Source organism: Peromyscus californicus, unplaced genomic scaffold (genome assembly GCF_007827085.1).
Source record: "Peromyscus californicus insignis strain IS unplaced genomic scaffold, ASM782708v3 Scaffold_9__1_contigs__length_137607984, whole genome shotgun sequence".
Taxonomy (NCBI): Eukaryota; Metazoa; Chordata; class Mammalia; order Rodentia; family Cricetidae; genus Peromyscus; species Peromyscus californicus.
Window position 1 is genome coordinate 59810059 of NW_026294617.1, and position 20654 is coordinate 59830712.

General features: G+C 39.4%; 1 long non-coding RNA gene across 1 annotated transcript; it reads left to right on the forward strand.

Annotated features, from left to right (window-relative positions):
• The first annotated feature begins 1288 nt into the window (after positions 1-1288).
• On the forward strand, positions 1289-9561 carry LOC128106751 (uncharacterized). The gene is made up of 4 exons (XR_008216815.1): positions 1289-1836; positions 4831-4893; positions 7079-7171; positions 9409-9561. It is a non-coding gene; the product is annotated as an uncharacterized LOC128106751 (long non-coding RNA).
• Positions 9562-20654: the final 11093 nt, after the last annotated feature.

Sequence of the window (20654 nt, forward strand, 5' to 3'; positions counted from 1 at the left end):
GCATTAATTAGTACTAACTGATCATGCTTTCTTGGGCCTTAGGTCTTGTATCCGGGCCCAGATTTAAAACTCCTATTTGATAAATTGTGTGTGATCTTCTGATTTTGTAGGTTTGGCAAAACTAAGCTCTTAGGAAACAGTTCTGCAGCTCATTCTTTTGACATATCCAGGTCACGCTTTTCATTTTTACCAAGATCTAGAGGTTGGCCAAGAGTTATCCTTTCAAAATGATGGAGATTTCTCTGCTGTAGATGGCCTCCTCTTGCTAGAGAACCCAGGATGTCTACATAATGATCATGCCATCAGTAATTTCCTGTAATCTCACTGGGTTTCTTCCCACTGTAGATAGCATAATCTCATTTTCTGTCAGGTGCTCTGGCTAAGTAACAATGCAGATGGCAGTATGTATACTCTAGTGGGGCTACAGATCTATGTTCTCCTCTGAGAGCATGAGAAAGCAGTAGATTTCCTTATAATTAATACATACCATCAGGCTGTTTTGTCATAACATTTTTATTTTTATTTTGTGGTTGAGTATAACAGTCTGGGTTGTCAGCGGTGATTTCTCAGTGTAGGCTTTTGAGCTTTAAAGGTTTCTACATTGTAATTAGCTGTGACTCAGTTCAGCCTGCCTCTACAGATGACTTATGTGATTCACATCAGCCTGACTCTACATATGACCTGTGGGACTCAGATCAACCTGCCTCTACATATGACTTGTGTGACTCAGATCGGCCTGTCTGTACATATGACTTGTGTGATTCAGATCAGCCTGTCTCTGCAGATGACATGTGTGATTCACACCAGCCTGCCTCTACATATGACCTGTGGGACTCAGATCAGCCTGCCTCTACATATGACATGAGGGACTCAGACTGGTTCTATATATCACTTGTGTGATTCGGATTGGACTGCCTCTACATATGACTTGTGTGATTCAGATCAGCCTGCCTCTACTTATGAATTGCTCTTTCTGTCTTGCATGTTCAATACTCTTCTTTTGTCTATGATTTTAGTGTTTTAACTATAATGCGTCATGTAGGTTTTTTTTTCTGGTCCTGCCTGTTTGGAGTTTTTTGAGTCTCTTGCATTTGGATGGGTATTCCTTTCTGTAGATTTGGGGAATTGTATAATAGGAATATTGGGATGTATTTGAAAATGATGGAGCTTTTCTCTGTGCCTGGTGAGCTTGGCTTGGAAAGTAGGAGCCTAGGAACTCAGCAGCCACCAAAAGCCATCTGAACTTAGTGGTTTTCTGATTCTTGTCTTGTGAATTTGAAGAGTAAGTTTCATGGACCACAGAATGTTAATTTTAGATGGAATTTTATTATAGATTCATAGAAGTTTCTGTTTATTTTGTTTTTGTGTGTTTTCAATTTATCATTATGAATCTATTATAGATTCATAGAACTTCAAAGAAGGAGGGATTGAGGGAGAAAGGTATTGATGGAGGACAGAGGAAGAAAAGAGAAAGAGAAAGAGAGAGACAGACAGAGAGACAGAGAAACAAAGACAAGAGAATGACAAATGGAGAGATCTGTATAGCAGGAGGGGCATCCAGAAAATAGGGTCCTATCATGTTCCAAGTCTCAGGGCTTTGTTAAAACATTGATGACAGACACTAGGATGTGCTATGGGAGGAGATAAGCTGGACAGGCAAGCTGGTGTTCACAAGAGCTTCTTCTCAGTTTTATCCACACATCTCACACAGGTTTTTGGCACAAGTGCTCATTCAGGAGATAACAGAGAACCAGGAACCACGGCTTTCTTCTGGCATTCCTGGTCCCCAGAAAGGACATCCTCAGAACAGTAGCTTTGGGGTTCCTGCCATACCAGGTGAGTTTCTATCTCTCGTCCTCATTATTTTTTATTGAAAATATTATCTATGTTTTTGGCCTGGAGTTCTCTTTCTATGTCCATGATTTGTGGGTTTGTTCTTTTCATGGTGTCCTGAAGTTGCTGTTTATTTTGTTTTCGTGTGTTTTAAAATTTATCATTTTCTTTAATTGAGTGATTCAGCCCTTCTGCCATGGCTTCAGTCTCTGATATACTGTCTTCATGTCCCATTTTGCTGGTGAGGCTTTAACTGAAAAATTTTTATCAGGCTTATTGAGTTTTTCATTTTTTGCTTCATTTCACTCTGAATTTTCCTTAGCATTTCCTTCTCTCTGTTGGATTCAATTTTCACATTTTTCACTGTCCTCAATATTTCATTCAGCCACTTGCTATTGTTTTTGTGGACTTCAATTACTTTGTTCTTGTCCTTTTAAAGCTCATGCAAGTGTTCGTTTCATCATTATAGTCTTTGAACTCATTAAACATGTTTACTATTGTCCTTTTGGATTCTGTACCTTTTACTTCATATATATTGCTCTCTTTATCGGACAATGCTATGAATTGGTAATTTAGGAAGGGGTAATATTGTTTTGGTCTAACTTCTTGTTTGTTTTTGTGGTGGGACACAGGCAACCGGCTTTAGGCCGTTTTTTTAATTTAATTTTATTTTTTATTGTTGTCCTACTTTGTCTCTGTGTTTCTATGATAAAAACACTGACCAAAAGTAACTTGTGCGAGAAGAAGGTTTATTTCAGCTTACATGTGATAGTTCATGGCAGAGGGAAGCCAAGGAAGCAACTGCATGTAGAAACTTCAGTCAGAGATTACAGAGGAATGCTGCTGACTGGCTAGATCCTCCTGGATTGTTCAGCTACTTTTGTTATACAGCAATAGGCCTATCTGTCCAGGGATGACTTCATATCCAGTGAGCTGGACCTGCCTGAATCCATCAGCAATCAAGAAAATCCCCCCTTAGACGTGGCCAGTCTGATGGGGACAGTTCCTTACTTGATGTTCTTGCAATGTTTTAAGTTGACAACAAAGATTAGTCATCACAGGGTTTTTTTGGTATGAGGTTTTCCATGCTTATTTTCTAAGGGAAAGGTTGGGTGTGTAGTGATTTATCCTTCGTTTGTGGCAGTTGTCTGGGTTCTAGGTCTCAGAAGGTGAGTCGTTCTGAGGTAGGCTAGAAATGCGGAGACATGAGAAGGGAAAGGAGTCCCTCACCCAAGGATCCAGTGGAAAGTTCTTGCCAACAGAAAACCACGAGTTCCAGCCCAAGCTACAAATACTGAAGACCTTCCTCCCTTCCCAGCTGGAAACTTGTGTACTATAGATTGGCTAAGAATCTCACACTTGAAGAAGCACCCATTGACTCAGAAAATGCATGGACTAAACCCCTGTATGAACCCTAATGGCTGCTGGGTTTATCTTCATGTTGGAAACTAAAAAGAAAGAAGGATCTAGGGCCAGATCTATTTTAACTCTTCTTTGAAGATGCTCTTTCCTTTGTATCTAAAGTTTAAGGACAGATTTGATTACACAGAGCACAAACAGGCCTTGGTTGTTACAATCTATAAAGCTGAGGAAGAGCCCTGCGGGAAAGGGCTTAGTCTTCCAGAGCCCATTTATTACCTTTTCCAGCATTCTGGTTACTGCTAGCTTGCTCTCCCCCAACCCCTGGCCCCCATCATGTGGATGTCAGAGGCTGATGATGTCATCTAGAAGTGAGCAGCAATTTCCTATTTTGTTGAGTTTCTGCAACATGGACTGAGTGTGTCCAAGGAATTGACCCCCTGTATTCCTTTATAATGTCATCCCAATGCATGGGGGTGCTACATTCTGCCTTGTTTTCTTCTTGAACTATGACCCTAACTGAGCATGCTCAGAGGTATGTCTATTAAATTCATTGTGCACAGGAATATTTCCCACATGGACATATTGGTAGGCTTCCCTAATAATTTCCTTACCCTTTATTTGAGGAAAATATGGCTTTGGAAAATATGGCTTTGGAAACTATATGCTTATTCTCTTTGCCTGTTGAAGGTAATAAATAATTCTCTATTATTTTATGTCTTGGCTGTGTTGGTTTTGACTTTGTACTCATCAGGATATGAGACCATTGTGTAGCCTCGTTGGTTATACTATCAAATCATAATTCCATCCAAGACATCTCTTGGACCACTGTATAATGTCATTTATTCAAAGAGGGGGAGAAAAAGGAAACTAAACGTTTCTTAGCAATATTTTGAGTGAGTCATAACTTGAGAGTCATTGAAATGACATATATGGATAATGATGAGACAATTAATTGCAACTATTCCTTTAGGAGCTCATACGTATGTCTCGATTGCCCCTACTCTGCCTTGAGAAGCACAAGCCCACATTTGGGTTTGTCTTTTCTTTGCTTTCCATTGAGAAATACATGCCTACACTATTAAAACATCTTTAATAGAACTCAAACTCAGTTCCAAACTGGTTGTGCCTGGAATTCTTTTCTGCACTGAAAACACAAATATAGGTTTGGAATGAGTTGGGCTTCCTAAAAGATTAAGGGAACTCCTTTGTCTACTGAGGATGGCAGTGTGGGACTCTGTCTCGAGCCCTTTGTGGCAGATATTTCCACCATTGTGTGTGTTTTACTTTCTAGTTGCCAGAGTATGTGTCTTACTATGACTTTCATTTTTAGTTGCTTCTCTCATCTCATCTGATTGACATGTTACTGATATAATGGACCAAGGTAACCATGCTGGATAGTTTTATGTCAACTTGACACAAGCTACAGTTATCTGAAAGGAGGAAACCTTAGTTGAGAAAATGTCTCCATAAGATATGGTTGTAAGGTATTTCTTAATTAGTGGTTGATGGGAGAGGGTGGTGTCATCTCTGGGCTGGTGGTCCTGGGTTCTAGAAGAAAGCAGTCTGAGGAAGCAATGAGAAGCAAGTTAGTAAGCAGTATTCCTCCATGACCTTTGCATCACCTTCTGCCTTCAGGTTTCTGCCCTGTTTGAGTTCCTGTCCTGAATTCCTTCAGTGATGGACTGTGGATATGGAAGGGTAAGCCAAATAAACCCTTTCCTCCTCAGCTTGCTTTGTTTCATCATAGCAATATTAACGCAAACTAAGACAGTAACATTCTAAAGAATGTAGAAATACATTGCAGAATTTTTCCATGTATATATTTTCATTGATGCTTTAGGAAATAAATGTGACACATGTAAGACATTATAAAATGGTATTTGTTTCTGTACTTAGAATTATTTTTAAAGTTTAGTGGAATTGCATTAAAATTAGAAGTATTTTTGACTGAAGTCTATTGAATTCAATCAGAAGTGGAATTAGCCATAGCATCTTTGAACCCTGCAGAAGTGAGCCTTTTTATAGGCTCCACATTTTAGAGGCCAGTGGTCTCCTACTCCACAAGATGAAGAGTCTCTGTGGCTTAAGGGGTTGTAGTTGCCTGGATCTCATCATCTTCCATCCCCTCAGACCATGCTCTAGGCTTGGAGTTTGGGAGACTGCCTCTTCAAAGACCCCAGTATATACTTCCTAACTCTTTATTGACTCTTACTCCTCCAAGTTTGTGTTATGTTTGCCTTTGAGAAGATTAGATGTTTCATTTAATATAGAGCTATTCTAGTTAAGAGAATACTTAATTAAGTATTAGTATGATACAACTTCTTACTTAGAGCATAACATGATCATTACATTGCCTTCTTGGAGTGGTAACTGCCTTTGCCAGGTACCCACGGCAACTAATTGGGCAAAACCAATGTAGAGATAGCATGTAATGTCTATGATGATGTTAGGGCTTTCAAGGAGAATGATAGAGGGAGCATCACAGTGGCATTACCAGGGATTCCAGCCATTACCCACTTCCTAAATGCAAGCGATCTTAGCAGATATACATAGGATTAACTGAAAATTGGGCTCCATGATATAGCTTCCATGAGGCTGTTATTCACAGCAGGACAAGACTTTGAGGTGATGTAGTTATTTTGTAATTGCCCATACTTCTGTATGTAACCCATCACTCATGCTCTGTAAGTAAGTCCAATGAACTCATTGGTCCATCAAATTAGACTTGGGTTACATCATTACTTAGATAAGTTGTCAGTGTCTTATCTTGGGTAAACAGATGTTTTGCTCATGACCCTCCAGGAAAAGTTAATGCAGCAAGGTGTTTTATGTGCAATTAGGAGATAAAATCCATCTGTAAACTCATTACATCATTTGGGTCTCAGAAGTTTCTCTTCTTTCCACTTAGGGGCAGAGTAGCATTCCAGACTTCTGCATATTGCTGAGTTCATGGGTCTGAACACTCTTCTCTGTTTTCCCAGAGAAAATAAATTCCTATTCTGACCCTATCTCCATAATATAGTAATAGATAATATTAAAGCCAACGTATGTAGATTGAGACAGCTAATCTGCATGTAAATTATATATAACTCATGTGATATTACTTCATTCCAATTGTTTAGAGATTTAAATATCAAGTTTCATAATTATATGAATTATATGGGAATTTTTAAACATGGAAGACTCCTATTTGTGTTGCTTTGAATAGTTCCCTTGCAGAAGCATGCACAAGAACATTAATAAATATACTTAAATGTTTATGATGATAATGCTGATTGAGGAAGATGTGCTTCAGTACTCTTTGCAACGTTTTCCAAAAGGTGTAATTATAGCAGACAAAAAAGCTCTATTTGAAAGACTCTGATGTATTCGTTGTAACTTGCAACAAAACTATGTAATTATTCTCACAGCTCTTTAAATATAAGGATTTGTTCCCTTGAAGCCTGAAAGCCCATCTGTGCTCAAGTCTTATTTCCCTGATGTTAAATGCCATAGCACTTGGTATTGCATCTTTTAAGCTGCAGAAGCTATATTGAAATCATTCCCGTTTCCATTAGCTATAAACTTAATACCACAGTTTATATTCCTGGAGTCTACCAGGGTGATTTCCTCTCAGATCTCACAGGTACATACCACAAGCTCACCTTGTATGTTTTCTGGGACTTGTCTCCAATTAGTCTCATTTCCTAAAATGTCTCTTTTGAAAACACCTGGAGACCAATGGGTGAGACCTGTAATCATAAGACAAACAACATCTAAATGTGATGTGACAACCATAGTTTATTCAGTTTCTTCATGTCAGAACATTTTTACTTTCAGGCAAAAAACCCAAACTAAGTAAAACCAAACAACTCACAAAACCTTCTTTTATCACTGTCCACAGCCACAGAGTCAGGTTGTCCTGAATGACATGTTCTACTGGAGAAGACACAAGGCGGAAGAATGTCACAAACCAGTATGTTTATCAAATACACAGGTGAGGACACCAGGTAGGCAGATTATAACAGGGTGGAGAAAACTCTTCCATAAGTTTTAGATCTTAATAACACGCTTACCTTTAGGGTTTGTGGAAGACTGTGTTCTTCTAAGTTTAAGAAAGCATTCCAAAAGTTTTACCCAATCATCTCAACTATGTTAGGTTGTTTGGAGAGATGTAGTACATATCTATCAAGGATGTTAAAAATAGCCTGAGAATTCTGTCTCTTAATCTGCAGCATTCCTTCTTTCCACAATGCTGGGGTTCTAACCAGCCATTCCGCAGAATCTTCACCACAGTTGTGGCCTCTTCAGATAACCTCAGTTCACACCCAACTATAAAGTATTTCAGTACAGAACTATTCACAGAAGAAACCGATCTCTGAATCTTCAGTCTGTTGTCTGGGGATGATTTATCAGCCAGTTAGAATGGAGGCTATTGGTAACGATTTGCCTATAAGGTGGTTCAGATGTGTGGCTTAATTACTTTCCTACTGCTAGGATAAAACACCATGACCAAGACAACTTATAAAAGAAAGTATTTATTTTGGGGTTTAGGGTTTAAAGGTTAGCATCCACAATGGAGGTACAGTCATGGCAGCAGGAAATGTTTCCATCTTGATCTGCAAGTTTGGAGGCATAAAGAAAGAGGTACTGGGAACAAGAGGAGTCTTTTGAAGCTTCAAAGCTCTCCCCGAGTAATATACTTCCTTCAAAACTGTACCTCCTGATTTTTATCAAACAGTTCCACCGTCTGGGACCAACTATTCAAACCTATCAGCCCATGGGGGACATTCTCATCCAAACCACTATAATGTGTTATTGAGGAAATGTGAGTTCGAATGACCACAAATCTCTGCTTTTAGTTTTCTTTACTCTCTATTCTTGCTATTTACCTATCTATTTTTATCTGTCTATCTATCTATCTATCTATCTATCTATCTATCTATCTATCTATCTATCTATCATCTGTCTTTCTGCCTACCTATCTTCTTCACCATCATCATTTGTTATAACAAAAAAGATACAGATTCACTGAGAAGAAAGCTGAGACCATTTACTCTTCAAAATGAGCTTTATTAGGAGAAAGAACTTCTTGATCATGGTGTGTTGGGGGGCAGTGAGGGTGACTGGGCCATGAGGTGGGAGAGCATTAAGAAGGATAGTGTATTATTGTACTTGTGGCATCATGATGCATGAGTACTTAAAGGGAGGGAGGAAGGAAGAAGAGAGAGAGAGAGAGAGAGAGAGAGAGAGAGAGAGAGAGAGAGAGAGAGAGAGAGACAAAGACACAGAGACAAAGACACAGAGAGAGACAGAGACACAGAGATACAGAGAGAAACACAGAGAGAGAAACACACACAGAGGCAGAGAGACAGAGAGAGACACACACACAGAGAAAGAGAGAAGAGAGAAGAGAGAAGAGAGAGAGAGAGAGAGAGAGAGAGAGAGAGAGAGAGAGAGAGAGAGAGAGAGATCCTTTAACAGTCCTGAAGAGGAGCTTCATTAGTAGAGATAGCTTAAAGCGGGAGAGAGTGGAAAAGTAGCATCATCTATAGCATTATGCAAGGGTGAAGAGGTATCATAGGTGCTTCAGAGAAATCTTCCTTGTACAAAGGGAATTTCTGACTTTTAAGAAAGATTTTCACTGGATAGCATGAGGTTTTATATCAAGTGATTTAGAACGGCTTAGCCTAAGTGACTAGGAAGCATGTTCTGGGTAGAATCATAAATTATTTTGAACTTGCAGCAGGGGAAGAGCTGGGTATACTTTTTTCAGGCATGAATGATCTGAATTTCAGAGCAGCAGAGCAGAGGCTAATCAGCTGCCAGGGGGTGTGGCCTGGTTTCTGGAGGAGAGAAAGGCAGCAGGAAGGTCTATGATCTAACAGTAGTTATACTGATATTTGGAAATAAGGCAGTAGTCACCACCACCCCCATACACCCCCCCCCCATACACATATACACACATAATACAAACTCAATGCTCTATTTTCTTAAATAGTTCCTTAGTAGTCTAGGCTATTATTGGAACTTTCATTATACTACTTTTTGTTTGTTCTAAAGATTTTACTCAAATTTTTATTGTGTATTCTCAGAAGATCCATCTGTGTCCCTTTAAAAGTTACTTATTTTTATTTACATATTGTGAAGGAAGGTTGTAGAAGGATTTGAGATGTACTGAGTGGCCTGCCCAACTTTTCCATTTGAATTATATCTGCCCCTTTCTTTAATTAGGCTGCTGGTAACTGCGTAAGGATTGATGTGAGTTCCCAGGAAGATGAGAGCAATGCAAATGATTTCTGTCCATAGAGATGCAAATTGAAGCTGACAAAATGCACCTAAGAATATTGTCTGACTCTTTCCATTGTGCATTCTTTTGTAAATACATTTCCGAATTTCTTCTCTCATTATAAATGTGTGTGACTTAAATTCTCTTTGAAAGCATTGCACTTTTTTGTCCTCTTAAGTAATAAGATAATAGAAGTTATTTTTAAAAGGCATTTGGCGTGCTTTTCTTTTATTTGTAGAAGGGTTATGGTTTTGTTGTTTTTGGAAAATATTTTTTCAGGGTTTCTTTGGTGCTTGTCCTGGATCTCCCTCTGTAGACCAGGCTGGCCTCAAACTCACAGAGATCCACCTGGCTCTGCCTCCCAAGTGCTGGGATTAAAGGCATGTGCTACCACGGGCCAGCCTTTTCATGTTCTTTTATTTAAGACTTCAGCCTGGTTCTCCCAAACTCATTGCCTCAAAACATCATTGCCCGAAACTCCATCTCATCAGAGCTACATATTTCTCTTGGTCTCAGCTACTTCTCTTCTGTGGTCTCATAGCAGTTTTGATCAAGAGCGTCAGCTGAGCAAGAGCTGGAGTCAGGAGAGGGCAATTATTTCAAGGTCATCTCTCAGAACTCTTTCTATTTTTCTTTTTTTTTTTTTTCCTCAGAACTCTTCCGATCAGTTTTTAATGGCTATTTCTGGGTGTCTGATTATTTGTGCTTCAAGATCAGATAATTAATAAACCCCAAAGGAAGTGATCTTATAAACATCTTTAATTCTTGATCAACTTTTATTCTAGAAGAACATTGAATCAGTTATGGAATTAGGGAAGCCATTCCTAGATTTGGCACTGAAAAGGAATATGAAATAATAGCAGCAGAATCTATGCTAGATTTATTTATAACCCTGAATAAAGATAGTAATATAAATTGTTTAGATGTGGCTTGTTAGGTTTCAGTTTTAACTGTCTTTGATACATCTCCAACAAATTCTTCTAATTTAGATTGCCATCTTTGTAGCCCTAGTTCCCATGCAGTTATCAGATATGTATGTGTATATGTATATCTATACATATATGTATATGTCTGTCTATCTATCTATCTATCTATCTATCTATCTATCTATCTATCTATCTATCTATCTATCTATCTATCATCTGCACTACTAGTTATATTGTCAATGTTCCTCTGTCTCCATTTAGTTCATATGGTCTTGGTTTTACAGAGTCAATAAACATAACCCTTTTCTTTTAAGTGCTAGTAATATTATTGAAACATTTTATGTGAGCAAAACTCAATAATTTACTAAATAGTATGATTTAAATATATTATAATTTATTATCTAATCAATATCCTAACTGTAATTTCATGAGAATATGCCTATATACATACATATAGGCATATTCTAAAAATATTATACCTAAGCATATAATACAGATGGGCCTCATCACCACGTTTCATACATGTATACCATATATGCACACATAATGAGCCTTTCGCAATATAATCTAACTTCTTACAAGTTTTGTGATGGAACGATACGTAGGAGAATGTGCAAGTATGGTGGGGACAGTTGTTCCAAGAGTGTGTTATATCACCTCGCTTGTCTCCCTTGTAGTTCAGCACAGACTGAGTATTATCAGCTCCTTGCTAATATTCTGTTTACTAGAATATAGATGGGTTTACGAGAGCAGTTTTCAGAAAGGATCTTGTTTTCATTATACTAAAGAAAATGTGTCTTTTGACCTTTACCTTCTCCCCTCCTTTTGTCTGGAATGCCTTGTTCTTGATATGTGGGAAACCATATGGCAATCTCAGGCCGAGCTGACAGAGCAGGGAGGAACAAGGTGCTTTGGCTTCTGATGACTTCCTCCGGAAGGTGTGTTGTTTTACACATCTAACTGTGAATGTCATTGTATGTTAAGATAATAATAACTGTTTTTGTTCAAGTCCTCCTGTTCTGGATTTTTATTACATATAGTTAAATGAAATTTTTGTAAATAAGATTACATATATATATATATATATATATATATGCATACATACGTACATACATACAATACACACACACACACACACACACACACACACACACACACACACATACACACACACACACACACACATCCTACTGAGTCCACTTAGTGTTGCTCCTTGTATGTACATATGTTTAGGGCTGACTATTTTGGATTGTATAACCTATGGGGGAGCTCGATCCTGTGGAAAATTGATTTCCTCTGTGTTACTGATAAGGAATGATGATGAATTTGAGTGAGGAAGGTGCTGGAGGAGGTGGAAGCAGAAATGGGAAAGGGAAAGAGTGGGAATAATGTCATAAAATATTCACACATGAAATTCTCAAAAAATACACACTTTAAAAAATTAGAATTTTTAAATTTTTTATTCATACATTCATACATTTAAAGAATTTAAGACATAAATAAGAACATATTTCCCCTCCTTGCTCTTGATCTCCCTGTGACACTTCTGTATTAAATCTATCATTTCACTCTATTTTTATGCTCATCAATTTTATAAAAATATTTTGCTTTTGGATAATCGATTCTATTTTATATTGCTGGGCCAATCAATTGATTGAGTGAGTCCAAGAGGCAAATGCATTACTTGTATTTGGGAAATGAAAAGTGATTTAGATTTTTTTTTACCAGAGTTTTCAATCTTGCTTATTCATATGTTAGTCTTCCTGCCCACCTTAATAATAGAGGGATTATTTCTGGCCAACAGTGATGTTTTGTTGTTGTACTGAAGGATATGCTTATGTTGTGATTATTGAGCATTTGTTGGACAATGAAATGAAAAATATATGCAATTGAGATTGAAAGCAGTAGGTAAGTGGTTTGCAGCAGACTGCCCTTAGCATACTGATGACCTCAAGGAGCTGAAGTTTAAGCAGGAAGAGGAATGACAAAAGAAAAATCCTCTAAATACTTCATTCTCAGTGAAGTCTGTGTGTGGAGAAATGAAACACAACACGAAGGTCATAAGAATGTTTTTGCTGTCCTTGACATCTGGCCAAATGCCAGCAAGTAAGATGTTGAACCAACACTGCTCTTGTTTTCAGTTTTACCAGTGTCTTAGAGGCAGAGGTATGACTCAGAAGTTGGGAGTAATGAAAATTTAAATTTTTTAAAATAAATGAACTCATTAGCATAATCTACCAGACAGAGTGAGACTTTGAGAGAAAATACCTAGCTCTTACATCATCAAGCATTGTCTTTTTAGTTATACACACATGCAGACACACATACACACACACACACACACATACACACACACTATGTTTTTATCAAATGCAGTAAAGAGAGTGCATAGGCAAAAAGGTCCATTTGAAATGCATATGGACCATCAACTCATGTTTTCTCTCCTTATGAGGACACTGACTCTTCCAGAATATTACATGGCACAAACTTAAAAAGATGATTAATTTATGGGAAATGAATTTGTTGTACATTATCCCCCAAATGAGGAAAACTTTATTGGTTATCAGGAGATGGAAAGAATGTCCATGCTTATGGTTCAGTAGGGCTAATATAGTGAAAATAAACTTCTACCAAACTAATCTATAGATTCAATGCAATCCCTATCAAAGTTACAACACAATTCTTCACAGAAATTAAAATTACAATTTTCAGTTTCATATGAAAACACAAAATAAATAGGATAGTTAAAATAATCCTGAATAATAAAAAACTTCTGGAGGTATTCCTACTTGTGATCTCAAATTGCACTACAGAGCTATAGTAATAAAAACAGCATGGTAGGGTGAAGACCTTTTCCCATTTCATAGGCTGCTTTTTTGTCCTATTAATGGTATCCTTTGCCTTACAGAAGCTTTCAGTTTCATGAAGTCCCATTTTTTAATTGTCAGTCTTAGTGTCTGCTCCATTGGTATTCTATTCAGGAAGTTGTCTCCTGTTGCAATGCCTTCAAGGCTATTCCCTACTTTCTCTTCTAACAGGTTCAGTGTATCTGGATTTATGTTATCTTTGGTCCACTTGGACTTGAGTATTGTGCAGGGTGATAGATATGGATCTATTTGCCTTCTTCCACATGCTGACGTCACCATCTCCACAATGGACATAGGGCTGATTTCCAAAATATATAAAGAACTCAAGAAACGAGACATCAAAAAACCAAATAATCCAATAAAAAATGGGGTACAGATCTTAACAGAGAATTCTCAACACAAGAATTTCAAATGGCTGAGAAACACTTAAATGTTCAACATCCTTAGCTATTAGGGAAATGCATATCAAAGCAACTCTGAGATTCCACCTTACTCTTGTCAGAATGGCTCAGAACAAAAGCACAAGCTCATGCTGGAGAGGATGTGAAGCAAGGGGAACACTCCTCCATTGCTGATAGAAATGCAAACGTGTACAGTCACTTTGGAAATCAATAAGGTGGTTTCTCAGAAAATTGAGAATTGATCTACCTTAAGACTGAGCTATTCTACTCTTGGGCATATACCCAATCATACCATAAGGGCAATTGCTTAGTTATGTTCATTGCAGCTTTGTTTATAATAGGGAGAACCTGGAAACAACCTAGATGTACCTCAACTGAAGAATGGATAAATGTATTATATTTACACAATGGAATATTATTACTCAGCTGTTAAAAACAATGAAATTTGCAGGCAAATAGATAGAACTAGAAAAAAAATCATCCTGAGTGAGGTAACCCAGATCCAGAATGACAAACATGGTATGTTCTCACTTATAAGTGAATCTTGGATGTAAAGTAAAGGATGACCATGCTACAACCACAGACCCAGAAAGGTTAGGTAACAAGGAAGACTCGTTGGGGACACTCAGATCTCCCTGGGAAGGGGAAATAGAAGAATTTCATGGATGATCTCAAAGCTGGTGGGAATGGGAACACGAGGGATCAAGTGGGTGTGGGATGGAGGAGAGAGTATTGAAAGAGCAGAAGGGAAAGGGAGTCATTTCAGGGTTAGGTAGAAACCTGGTGCAAGGGAAACTCCCAGGAATCTACAAGGACACCCCCAGCTAAGATTCCTAGAAAGGGGAATATGTAGCCTGAACTGGCCACCTCTTGTGACTAGGCAAGAATACCAGTGGAGGGCTTAGGACACTAACCCAGCCATATAGCCTTTGACCTACAGTCTGTCCTGCCTATGGAATGTGCTGGGATTGGTGCCTTGTCCAATGGTCATCAGAGAGGCTTCACCCAGCAATTGGTGGAAACAGATGCAGAGACCCACAGTCAAACATTAAGCTGAGCTAGGGGAATCCTGCTGAAGAGAGGGAGAAAGAATTGTAGGAGCTAGAAGGGTCACCAACAGACATCACACACACACACACACACACACACACACACACACACACACACACACACACACACACACACCAAACAAACAAACAAACAAACAAACAAACAAACGAAACCCTACAGAATCAACTAACCTGCATTCATTGGGGCTCACAGAGACTAAACTGACAACAAGGGAGCCTACATGGGACAGACTAGGCACTTTGCATATATGTGACAGTTGTATAGCTTGGTCTCCATGTGGGACTCCTAACAGTGGGAATAGGGGCTGTCTCTGACTCTTTTCCTGTTTTTTTTTAGGACCCTATCCCTCATACTGGGTTGCCTTGCCCAACCTTAATGTAAGGGGAGGTGCTCAGTCTTACTACAACTTGGTATGTCATGGTTTGTTAACATCCATGGTCCATGGGAGGTCTGCCATTTTCTGAATAGAAACAGAGGAGGAGTGGATGGGAAGGGCACAGAGGGAAGGTGTGGGGGAGGGACTGGGAGGATAGAAGGGAGTGGAAACTGTGGTCAAGATGTAAAAATAATTTTAAAATATCTTTTTTTTTTTTATTTTGGAAGGGAGGTTACAAGGACAGAAGGCAGATACGAAGGGACAGGGAGATGAATGGGATCAAGATGCATGATGTGAATACCAAAAAGAATAAATAAAAAGTTAAACAAAGAAAGAGGTGCTGGAGATCTCACCATCCCTGATTTTAAGTTGTACTGCAGAGCTATAGTAATAAAAATCTCATGGTATTGCCTTAAAAAAAGACACATTGATCAACAGAATTGATTTGAAGACCCAGAAATAATTTCAAACACACATGGATACCTGATTTTTTTTCTTAATAAAAAAGCCAGAAATACACACTGGAAAAAAGACAGCATCTTCAAAAAATGGTGCCAGTCAAACTGTATGTCTGCATGTAGAAGAATGCCAATAGATCCATATTTACCACCCTGCTCCAAATCAAAGACCTTAACATAATACTAGATTCACTTGAACTTGATAGAAGAGAAAGTGAGGAATAGCATTGAACTCACAGGAACAGGAGAGGCCTTTCTGAACAGAGCACCTATAGTGCAGGCAACTAAGATTAACAATTAATAAATGGGACTTTATGAAACTGGAATGCTTCTGTAAAGCAAAGGATACTGTCAGTTGGAGAAAGTGGCAGGCTACAGAATGGGAAAAGATTTTTTTTAATCAACTTTGCATCCAGTAGAAGATGAATGTCCAAAATACATAAAGAACTTAAGAAGCTAGCTATTAAAAACCAAACAATTCAATTAAAAATGGCAAACAGTCCTAAACAAAAAATTTTCAATAGAGGAATCTCAAATGGCTGAGAAATACTTAAATGTTCAACATCCTTAGCCAATAGGGAAATGCAAGTCAAAACTGCTTTGAGATTCCATCTTACACTTGTTGGAATGATTAAGGTCAATAATACAGGGGACAACTTATGCTAGCTAGGATGAGGAGCAAGGGGAGGACTCCTCCATGGCTGAAGCAAGTGTTACAGCTATGAAGGGAAAGGTATCCTGACTGTCTGGAGCCAGGCTATACCTACAGCTGTGAAGGGAAAGGTATCATGATTGTAGGGTGCCAGGCTACACCTATAGCTGTATTCCAGTGGGGGACAGTTTCTCCACAGAAATGTAGAAATCCTGCTCCTCTCCAAGAGAGCCATTGCAGCTCAGCTCTCCTCTACTCTGCTAAAAGAGTTTCCCAGCAGAGATATCCATTGCTTCTCTGCTCTGCTCCATTAAGGGAGTTTCCCAGCAGAGATGTCCTTTGCTTCTCTGCTCCACTCCACTCTGGGAAAAGAAGGTCTTCACTAAAAACTCATTTAAGAGATTTATTGGGAGGGGAGGAATCTAGGAGAATGGTTGCCTCTGCCAGGGTGGAAAAAGGTAGCTCCCAACTGAACAAGCACGGGGCTTCTTAGGAGTCAAGTTTTTCCAGGGCGAGTGTTTTCAGGGTGGGAATTGGTTGGATTTCAATCCCTGAGTTTGGATAAGCTCAGACATTGGCTAGATTTTATGCTCAAGGTTTTGTTGGTTTCATGCTCAGGAATTAGGTGGTTTTCCTGCTCAGGGATTGGATGGTTTTTGTGTTGAGTTCATCAGGGGCAGAGTGTGTTTCTTTAGCTCCGGTTTCAGGGCCAAAGTGTATTTCTTTTGCCTGCCTATTTTAACCTTTTGGCTCTGGTTTCAGGGCCAGGGTGTGTTTCTTTCACTGGCTCTGGTTTCAGAGCAGGGTATGTTTCTTTTACTGGCTCTGGTTTCAGGGTCAGGGTGTGTTTCTTTGGCTGGCCCTTTTACCCTGCAGCTGATGGGTGTGCAAACCTGTACAGGGGCTCTAGAAATAAATATGGTGGTTCCTTAGTAATTTGGAAATCATTCTACCTCAAGACCCAGCTATACCACTCCTGGGCATATACAGAAAGGATGCTCCATCCTACCATGAGGATACTTGCTCAACCATGTTCATTGAGTCTGTTTGTATGATAGCCCGGAGTTGGAAATAACTTAGGTGTCTCTCAACAGAAGAATGGATAAAGAAAATGTGGTATATCTATACAATGTAGTATTACTCAGCTGTTAAAAAATGACATCATGAAATTTGCAGGCAAATGGATGGAACTAGAAAAAAAATCATCCTAAGTTCAGTAGCTCAGACCCAGGAAGACAAATATGGTATGTATTCACTTATGGTGAGATATTATAGCTGTAAAGTAAATGATAATTAAATTACAATCTGTAGACCCAGAGAGGTTAGGTAAAGAGGAAGTGTCTAGGGGGACACATGGATCTCCCTGGGAGTAGTAAATAGAATAGACTTTAAGGGTGAACCAGGGGCTGGTGAGGAATAGAGCAGAAGGGGAATCATGTGAGGGGGTAAGGGGGTGGAGGAATTGAATATGGAGAGAGATATGGAGTTGGGGGGTGTTTGGGGTGGTGTGGAACCTACTATAGTGGAAACTAGCTGCAAAGTATGAAGGTGTTCCTAATGGGGGATTCCTAGTAATGGGGAATATCATATCTCAACTAGTCGTCTCTTGTAGCCAGGCAAGGCTTCCAGTGGTGGGACTAGGTTCCATTCACTTGAGTTGTTGGTTAAGGGGGTCCCATAGAAATCCCCAAACAACTCAGGCAGCAAACTAAATCAAAAGTTTGCTCTCTGCAGACTGACAGTGGGTCCCCATTGCTTATCACAACACTAATACAACTCATTGGACATGGACAAGTAGAGCTGGTGCCTACATGGAGACTTCACCATATTTTCTAGTCTCTTTGCTGTGGGAAGGTACTTTGAAGGCTACCCAAAGAGAAAGGTGGACACCAACCAAGTCACAAAACCATTGACCTATAATCTGTCTTGCCTACAAAATATGGTATGGTGATAGTGTCACAGAACTTGTGGGAGTAGTCAACCAATGTCTGATTTTAACTTAAGGCCCACTCCATGAGAAGAAACTCGTACCTGACACTGTTTGGGTAACCAAGAAAAAGAGACAGTCCAGAGACCTAGGGTAAAACTAAATGCTACTGTTCTAAAACAATTAATAATTTTCAAATGATATTCTGCTATACTCATAGATCAGTGCTTTGTCCAGACATCATCAGAGAGGCTTCCTCCTGCAGCAGATGGGAACAGATGCAGACACCTACATTCAGCCATTATGCAGAGAGAGAGAGTCTAAATTGGAGGTCTCCATCAAATCCCTCCCTTGTGAGCTCAGGAAATCCTGCAGAAGAGGAGGTGGAAAGATTGTAAGAGTCAGAGGGGATGGAGGACACCAGGAGAACACGACCCTCTAAATCAACTAAGCAAGGCACATATGAGCTCACAGACAGTGAAGCAGCAAGCGCAAAGTCTACAGGGATCTGCACCAGGTCTTCTGTGTATATATTAGAGCTATTAGCTTGGCATTTTTATGGAACTCCTGCATTTCAGAATGAGTTTGTCCCTGACTCTTGTGCCTGCTCTTTGGACTCTTTTCCTCCTGTTGGGCTGTCATTTCCAACCTCAATATAATCATTTTTCCTTCATTTGATTATATTCTATTTTGTCTTGTTTGGTTGTTATCTCTTAGAATAAGAGACAATAGGGAGAGGATCTGGATGGGAGAGGAGGTGGGGAGACACTGGGAGGAACTGATGGAGGGGGAACTATAATCAGGATATATTGTATGGGAAAACAATCTATTTCCAATAAAAGAAATCTTTACCAATTACACATCCAATAGAGGGTTGCTATCTAAAATATGTAAAGAACAAAAAAAACCCTGGACATCAAGAAAACAAACAATCCAATTAAAAAAATTGGTCACAGAAATAAGCATACAGTTCTCAAAAGATTATATACAAATGGTTGAGAAACACTTATAGTATGTTCAACATCCTTAGTCATTAGAGACATGCAAATCAAAACTACTTTGATATTTCATCTTATACCATTTACAATGGCCAAGGACACTAAAATGAATGACAGCTCATAGTGGTGAGGATGTAGGGAAAGGGAAACACTCATCCATTGCTGGTAGAACGGCAAACTTGCACAGCCACTGGAGAAAGCAGTGTGGTATTCCTCAGATAGTTGGGATAGATCCACCTCAAGATCCAGCTATACTCTTGCCTATACCCAAAGGACTCTATATCATACCATAGAGACACTTGCTCAAGCATGCTAATTTTGCTCTATTCATAATAGCTAGAAATTGGAAACAGGCTAGATGTCTGTCAGCTGATGATGGATAAAGAAAATGTGGTCCATTTATCCAACGGACTGCTATTCAGCTGTTATAAAAGCAAAATCATTAAATTCTCAGGTAAGTGGATGGAGCTTGAAAAAAATCATCTTGAATGAAATAACCAAGATCCCTTGAAACAAATATGGTATGTTATCCCTTATATGTTGATGCTAACTTTACTCTTTAATAGGCATGATGTAATCTGTATGACTACAGAGGTTAGATATAGAATAAAGGATGGGGGTAACAGGATGATCTCCCAAGAAAGAGGAAGTAGAATATACAGTTACGGAGAGACAGGGGGCGGACTGGAACAGAAATATTAAATGAGGGTGGTGAGAGAAGAGGGGCTAAGAGAGGGAACACTGGGAGAGACAGTTAACACTAGGGGACCTTGAGGGCTCGCATGAAAACCTACTTCTGTAGAAGCTTCTTAAAACAGATACACATGTGAAAGGAATTGGTAAGCATTTTCTTTTTTTTATAAATATTTTTATTTTATAATTAATTTAATTTTTACATATCAGCCACGGATTCCCCTGTCCTCCCTCCTCCCACCCCCCAGACTTCCCCCCAATCCACCCCCCATTCCCACCTCCTCCAAGGCAAGGTCTCCCCTGGGGATTCAGCCCAGCCTGGTAGCTTCAGTTGAGGCAGGTCCAGTCCCCTCCTCCCTACACCAAGGCTGAACAAAGTGTCTCAGCATAGGCCCTAGGTTCCAAAAAGCCAGCTCATGCACCAAGGACAGGTCCTGGTTCCACTACCTGGGGCCTCCTAAACAATTCAAGCTCATCAACTATCTCACTTATCCAGAGGGCCTGGTCCAGTTCCATGGGGGCTCCTCAGCTAGTGTTTCACAGTTCATGTGTTTCCGCTAGTTTGGCTATTTGTCCCTGTGCTTTTTCCAATCATGGTCTCAGTATCTCTTGCTCATATAATCCCTCCTCTCTCTCGTCGATTGGACTCCTGGAGCTCCACCTGGGGTTTGGCCGTGGATCTCTGCATCTGCTTCCATCAGTCACTGGATGAGAGTTCTATCATGACAGTTAGGGTGTTCGGCCATCCTATCACCAGAGTAGGCCAGCTCAGGCACTCTCTTGACCATTGCCAGTAGTCTATAGTGGAGGTATCTTTGTGGA